We start from the raw sequence: 7385 nt of genomic DNA, 5'->3' as shown, positions 1-7385 counted from the left end.
TCCAAAATATGACTTTGTTATATTTAACAGGGCAACTGTTTCCTCCATGACGAAGACTAAGTCCTCGGAAGCATATTAGGAAAACAAATCCAGAGTGAACTGTCTTACCTTAGAATTAAAGCGATTATATTTCATTAAGATATAAGGAAACCAGTACAATGGAAACGACTCTTCTTATTTAATTTTTCATTCATATGTTGGATATTCTCACAATTTTATAGTAATAATAACAATAGTCATAAAAATAATAATACTATGCTTTATTCATTGATTTAGGCCACCGACCCATGTGACAAAATACAAGCAAATACAATGTGCGGTATCGTATAAAGCAGTCAAATATAGTGTTCATTATAAGTATACATACACAATCTCCTATAATTGATGCAATCTATTTTTAACATGTTACTACCTCTAAGTATATTATTCACCATTCATTGGAGTTATCAAAGGTTGTCTAAAACGAAAGCCGAATTGATATAGTAAGAAAGGTTTCGTATAATTAATGCATTACTATGACTCATGAGAAATACACATTGTTTCTACAGACAAATAGAGATAATAAACTTCATTAGATTATTTTATGCTCATAAGCTGGACAAACACAAACAAATTGGAATTCATCTTCTCCCAAATGATCTTTATTTTTCCGCCATAATTCACAAATAGAGGATCTAAAATGGGTAATGATTTAATATTGAATTTATTAAACGAGTTGAATATTGTCCAGTTTTGTGAGCCTTGACGATAAAAAAGCTGGACATTATTAAGAGTTTCATAAAGTTAATATTAAATCATTACCCGTTTGAGATTCTTTTTACAGTTTTTATTTCATTGGAAATTATTTAGATGGAAAGAAGAACGAATAATTTTGTTCATTCTAACAGACGTTGCACTTTTCATTTGGTGTGCGTAAAAAATAGTCCCATCCAAAGTTGAACTAGTATTGACATTTAAAAGTCGATTATACTTTTCTTACAAACTATAAATCAAGGAACAAGCGTCCGTCCGATTAAACAGAACATTTTATACAGACAAAATCATTTTCATCACATAATGTCCAAAGCACGTGATGTATTGTTTGATGTACTACCCGTTAGGTTAAATTTGAGGATTAATGTTTACGTAACCTCAAGAGTCACTGTTACAATAAAACATTACATTGTAGCCATATTCATGTGGAAATAAGGTTTACCGGACGCAGAAATTACCATATTTAATGTATGTGTGACCAGATATTTACAGTGTTTGTTTTGGGGCAGTAGACTACAGAATATGAAAATAAATTTCATTTTTGACTCGGAATTGTATCACATATTTACCTCGTAAATATGCAGTGGTTGGATAAACTTCTGTCAGTTTGAACAAAAGGCACACAAAAAATGTACAGGTTCTCTCAGACTTCTTTCATGCTTCATTTCCAGCATGAATACTGGGTTCATTTTCAGCTATTATCCCATGTGCATACCGAGCCATTAAGACGAAGTAAATTAGTACAAAATAAAGTCTGATAAATGCATCGTGGATAGTATCTGGCATGCTTTTGCAATTTAATATGACGTAGACTTGATGCAATAACTGCTTTCTATGATTTGTGCAAAACATTTATGTAAGGACTCATCTCTTTGAATCCTTGGGACCTTTTGACATTTTGCAAGACCATTATGTAAGGACTCGTCTCTTTGAATCGTTGGGAACTTTTGACTTTTTGCAAGATCATTATGTAAGGACTCGTCTCTTTGAATCGTTGGGACCTTTTGACTTTTTGCAAGACCATTATGTAAGGACTCTCTCTTTGAATCCTTGGGACCTTTTGACTTTTTGCAAGATCATTGTGTAAGGACTCGTCTCTTTGAATCGTTGGGACCTTTTTGACTTTTTGCAAGACCATTATGTAAGGACTCTCTCTTTTAATCCTTGGGAACTTTTGACTTTTTGCAAGATCATTATGTAAGGACTCGTCTCTTTGAATCGTTGGGACCTTTTTGACGTTTTGCAAGACCATTATGTAAGGACTCTCTCTTTGAATCCTTGGGAACTTTTGACTTTTTGCAAGACCATTATGTAAGGACTCGTCGGACCTTTTTGACTTTTTGCAAGACCATTATGTAAGGACTCTTTCTTTGAATCGTTGGGAACTTTTGACTCTTAGCAAGATCATTATGTAAGGACTCGTCTCTTTGAATCGTTGGGACCTTTCTGACTTTTTGCAAGACCATTATGTAAGGACTCTCTCTTTGAATCGTTGGGAACTTTTGACTTTTTGCAAGATCATTATGTAAGGACTCGTCTCTTTGAATCGTTGGGACCTTTTTGACTTTTTGCAAGACCATTATGTAAGGACTCTCTCTTTGAATCGTTGGGACCTTTTTGACTTTTTGCAAGACCATTATGTAAGGACTCGTCTCTTTGAATCGTTGGGACGTTTTTACTTTTTGCGGTCAGATAAGCATGTGCTGAATATTTACTTAAAGTCGAACTATTTTATGTTTACCTGGTGCTGAAACTATGTCAATCTGTCTTCTTGGTAAAAGACAATACGATCCCATCGATAGTTACCTCCGTTTCGCAATATCAAAACAAAGACTTTTATTGTTTTGTAATTAAAAGAAGTTAGTATTAACAAAAAAGTTATAAATATTTTCTTTTGAGATGTATTTTCTTCTGACCTTACCGCGTGTTTTCAATTTTGTTTATAAGGCGTCTGTTGTAATTCTTGAAAATTCTAAATCATGTAGTATTAATTAGTATAATATTGCGTATCACTGTGTGGCAAATCAAATAGTTCAATTGTGATTTGTATTATACATAATACAAATGATGGAAAAAGAAAAACGTTTGTCTAACTGCCTGGCCAATGTAACAGTGTTCATATGCACCAAAACGATGTCCATAGGGATGATTTTCTAATCGAAAGATGAACGTTTTTTATTGCCACGCAATGATAGAGGATATTTTATTTTTCTTTGTTAATACAGGACATGTTTCATTATATGGTACAAAGCGTGATATTTAAAGGAGTCTATTTGAAAACATAACGTGAAGGATGTGACCCTTTTATACATACTAGGACCATTTAAGAACTGCAGAAATTTCAAAGCGACTATACCAAAAAGGTTTTATGAGAAAAATCAGAAAAGTTTCATAGTTTCAAATCACCTGATTATTTCCTTTCACTTTAAGGCTATATATTGTTTTGTAGGCTTGCAATATTTAACGTAAGGTCGGAAACCCTAACGATATATTAGGATCATCTCCCAAGAATTAGTAGAGTATTTTCCAATTGATTTGTTGTAATTCTGCCTTCTCTGCCCTCGCATGATTAATTTTCATTAAGGCTCTTTTATTCAGATGTGACTAATACTTTGACATTCTCCATTTTTCATATGTAGATCCATTTCGATTAGTCAAAACAAACATTAGATACAACCTTCCTAGATGGCGGATGTATAAGTTCACAGGGTTGTAGGTTGTCGTTCAACATCAAAATGTAAAAGACACGTATAACGAACGGTTGTTACTCTTACAGCCTGCTTACGTTATTTATAGCAGAAAAAAAAGACTGGAACAGGAGGAGCACGAGAATAGGAGATAAAGTGGATCATAATCTTCCAAACTTACAAAATGAAGAATGATGCTAACATTTTTCAAAGTATACTTACTGCAATTATTACATATAATAGTATATGTATATTAAAATGTATTACTACAGATATTTGACATTATAAGATAAATTATTAAAACTGCTTGGTTAGATGTTTTTAATTTCTTGAATATATTATGGCTTATATGCAATTTTCATTATTTTATTTCTGCAATTATCTGTTAATGTGCGTGACTAATTGAAATAGTATGGCAGTATGGTTCTGAGTAACATTGTCAAAACAACATTCTTTAGTACCAGTTAGAACGACCTAAACTGGAATCATAATTTAATTTAGATAAAGCATTTACAGTTTGATAAAATAAAGAATAATGTGGCGCACGATTAAATGTGGCTTGATAATCATAGTAAACAATTAAGTATAGATACCAATTTGTCACGTTACATTTCAATGCCATTTTGCAAATGTACACAGACATAGGTACGGGTTATGTATTTCTCCATTTAACGAGAGCTAAGTTTTCTGACCTTCATATCTGCGTATACCATAGACGTTTGATACCCAGCATATGCATTCCAGTTTATTCCTTTTCCATACGTAGTAGACCCATAGATACCATTCAAATTTGAAAAATGGCAAGATTTGTACCACCATCCACCTTTATACAATTCAGCACAATTCACAGTATTAGCGTCATTGTCTCGATCGTTTGTTGTAAATTTAGATCCGGAATGGTACGAGAAGGAATCACCAGCAGTTCCACTGTATCCTCCTACGGTGAGAAAATAACCGCTATTCTCGTTTCCAACTTTAAAAGAATTGTATCTGGCGTAGCTTTTGTTTCTGCTTGAAACAGCCAGTTCAATAAACAACTCATAGCTGTCCTGTGCTGTGAGAGCAAAAATGTTTTCATTTCCAAGCCAGAAGTTTTCATTCAAGTCACCAAAACCCATTTTATAATCTGACCAATCGCGATAGAAATCCACGTCCCCGTTGACTCTTCTCTGAATTACCGTCCATCCACCACCGGCTGTATCCATGTCACAACGGACATAAATTCCCTCGGGAAGCCCCTCTGGAAAAATAACATACACGCCTGTCTTGAAATACTCTTGTTGGTACAGTTCTTGACAATCCCTCGGTCTTCCAAGGAAATTTCTGAGCCATCCACCACAATTGGGATAATAATACGGACAAGCAGGTCCAGGAACGTACTCACGTGCATCATTATATTTGCACGTGCATTGACATGTGTTTGGGTTAGTACTGTATGGATTTTGTTGTCTCAGTTCAATCAGACCACTCTTCTCTCTGGCCTCGTTGGAGTTTTGTGGAAGGTCGGTGAGTTCAGAAACTAATTCGCCTATGGTTTCCGATTTTGTCTCTACAACAGTAGACACCCCTACACAATGCGAAGCCAAGAGTGTCAGAAACAGTTCAAGACGACCCATTGTTATGCTAGAAATAAGCGTTAGGTTTGCAGTTACTTTGCGTGGCTCCTGCTATGTTCAATATTCTTTTGCTGTCCAATGTATATGGTTTTTCAATTTAACTTCAATTATTCTTTCCTATGATTGAATCTGAAACGCCTGCAACTCAAGCCTGAGAAGAATTGTCCAATAGGTACCAGTTTGCTGTATAAAAACATATGGTAACTTACTACCTTGTTTAATGTCCTTGTGATTTATAATAATTTTCTTAAGATCTCTGATCAAACCAATATTTCTGGCAATTTTAAGGATTTACACTACTGCCTGCACGTTTAATATAACACGTTTTCAAAATCCTTGTTTAAACATGGAGTGGTTAGACTGACACACAATAAAACGCACTGGCATTTTTATGTATAAGCGTCCACTTCTGGTAAGATTTATTTCAGTAACCATATAATCATATATAGGCTGTCCTCTTCACTAAAGCAATTTATGATACTAGTGTATATTTAGCTCATCAAGGGTCACATAGTTATCATAAGGCGTGCATCTAATCGGTATACAATCTACCATTTAAAATCATGGAACAATATATGAATTATTCCTACCATTGGACAAACTGCAGCTGGTGCAAAATGGTCTTTTAAATTTCTAGCTTGGACAATTAAGTCAAAAGTAGTGTGTCTATTACTTTATTTTATTGTATTTGCATAAACATAAATTGTATTCGGTTGGAAATAACTATATTTATTGCGGTGATAGTAAATCGATTACCGCCTTTTACAAATGTAAAGTAAAACGTAAAGAATTTGTCATTGTTCCTTAGGGTAAAAATATAATGTAACTTAGTAATATATTCTAAAAGACATAGCTCCTAAACTTCGCAGGTACATGTACGACCTCGCTTTGAATAGTTAAACTTAGGTGCAATGACTGTGAAGCAATCATAATAACGAATGGTTTCAGATGCTTGCAAAATACTTTTTACATTTCGAAAGAACAAATTGGTTTGGTTTTGATTTTAAAACAATCGTTATTACAACCAATGAATATACTCAGTTTGAAAGTGGATCAAATCTTTTTCACAAAATAATAAAAGGTTATTTGACGATATGTTTGGTAATGTGAAGATTTGCAGTGCAATGTAAGCAGGAAGCGATCAGCAGTCTCATTCCTCATCATCGTGTGGTATTTGTACGGTGGTTATGAATAGGGATCATATCATAATTTTATAGGCACAATAGGTAGGACACAAAGAGATGACACGTGTAGGTCCTATGATAATTATGTAGGCGCCCATACCTTTATCATCGGAGTTAAACGGTAACATTGTTTAGAAGTGGCTGACCTCAAATGAAGTTACACAGTAAAACTATTAAAGTTAACATAAAAGTATGGTGGCCGGACAAAATGGTACGGACAAAATGGTATGGGCAAAATGTTAAGTGGATATAATGGTATTGGACAAATTGGTATGGATAAAATGGTGCGGACAAAATACTATGGACAAAATGGTATGGGACAAAATGGTACTAGGATTAAATGGTATAGACAAAATGGTATGGATAAAATGTTGCAGACAAAATGGTATGGGACAAAACAGAATAAAATGGTACATATATTAGAATTTCGCTTACTAATGAAAATAATAATTACCTAAAATCATAATAAAATTTGATTTTTATGCACATATTAAAATATTCACGCATCATTAACTAACTGAAAAAGATACCAATACAAATGGTTTTTATTAAATTCGTGTAACTTTGGAAATGTTAATTGTACTTTATTTTAAAAAAATCAAGTGAAACTGCAACTAACTTATGCCGAATCTACAAAATGCAACGATAACAAATAGTAATTCAATGCAATTTTAATGACTGAAAATATTCGCAACAATTAAAAAACCAATTCATGTCAATATACCTGTGCATTCAACCCAGACATAAACTAATGGACTATGGTTATTCATATCATCTGAGATAGAGTTTGTGTTGGTCTCATTATTAAATCAGACAACTAAAAATAACTGTATGATGACCTTCAGCATCCTGGCTTTTTGGCATTGAAATTAAGCATTTACCATGAAGCCTAGGAATAACTTGATCTAGTGTTTGTGTCACGCTTACATGCTCTTCCTTGCCTTTAAAAGTTCTTCTAACGACACTTAACTTTTGGTATCCCGTCGTTTGCGCGCATGTCAAAAATATGCCGACAATATATTGCAGCAATTGTGACATTTGTGATTAGAGGAAAAGTGACACCCTAGAAAGCCTGGTAAGACTTACGAGACCTGTGTACTGTCAGCGTCTAGGTTAAATAACGTTTGACCTTATATGATAAATTT

At 33.9% G+C, this 7385-nt stretch overlaps 1 pseudogene; it reads right to left on the bottom strand.

Annotated features, from left to right (window-relative positions):
- Positions 1 to 243: 243 nt before the first annotated feature.
- LOC149793718 (microfibril-associated glycoprotein 4 pseudogene) lies at positions 244 to 5316 on the bottom strand (annotated as a pseudogene).
- Between the last annotated feature and the right edge of the window lie 2069 nt (positions 5317 to 7385).

This window comes from Sinohyriopsis cumingii, chromosome 8 (genome assembly GCF_028554795.1).
Source record: "Sinohyriopsis cumingii isolate HCF-2022 chromosome 8, ASM2855479v2, whole genome shotgun sequence".
Taxonomy (NCBI): Eukaryota; Metazoa; Mollusca; class Bivalvia; order Unionida; family Unionidae; genus Sinohyriopsis; species Sinohyriopsis cumingii.
The sequence above is the reverse complement of the archived record's forward strand: the minus strand, read 5'-3'. Positions and strand labels throughout refer to the sequence as shown.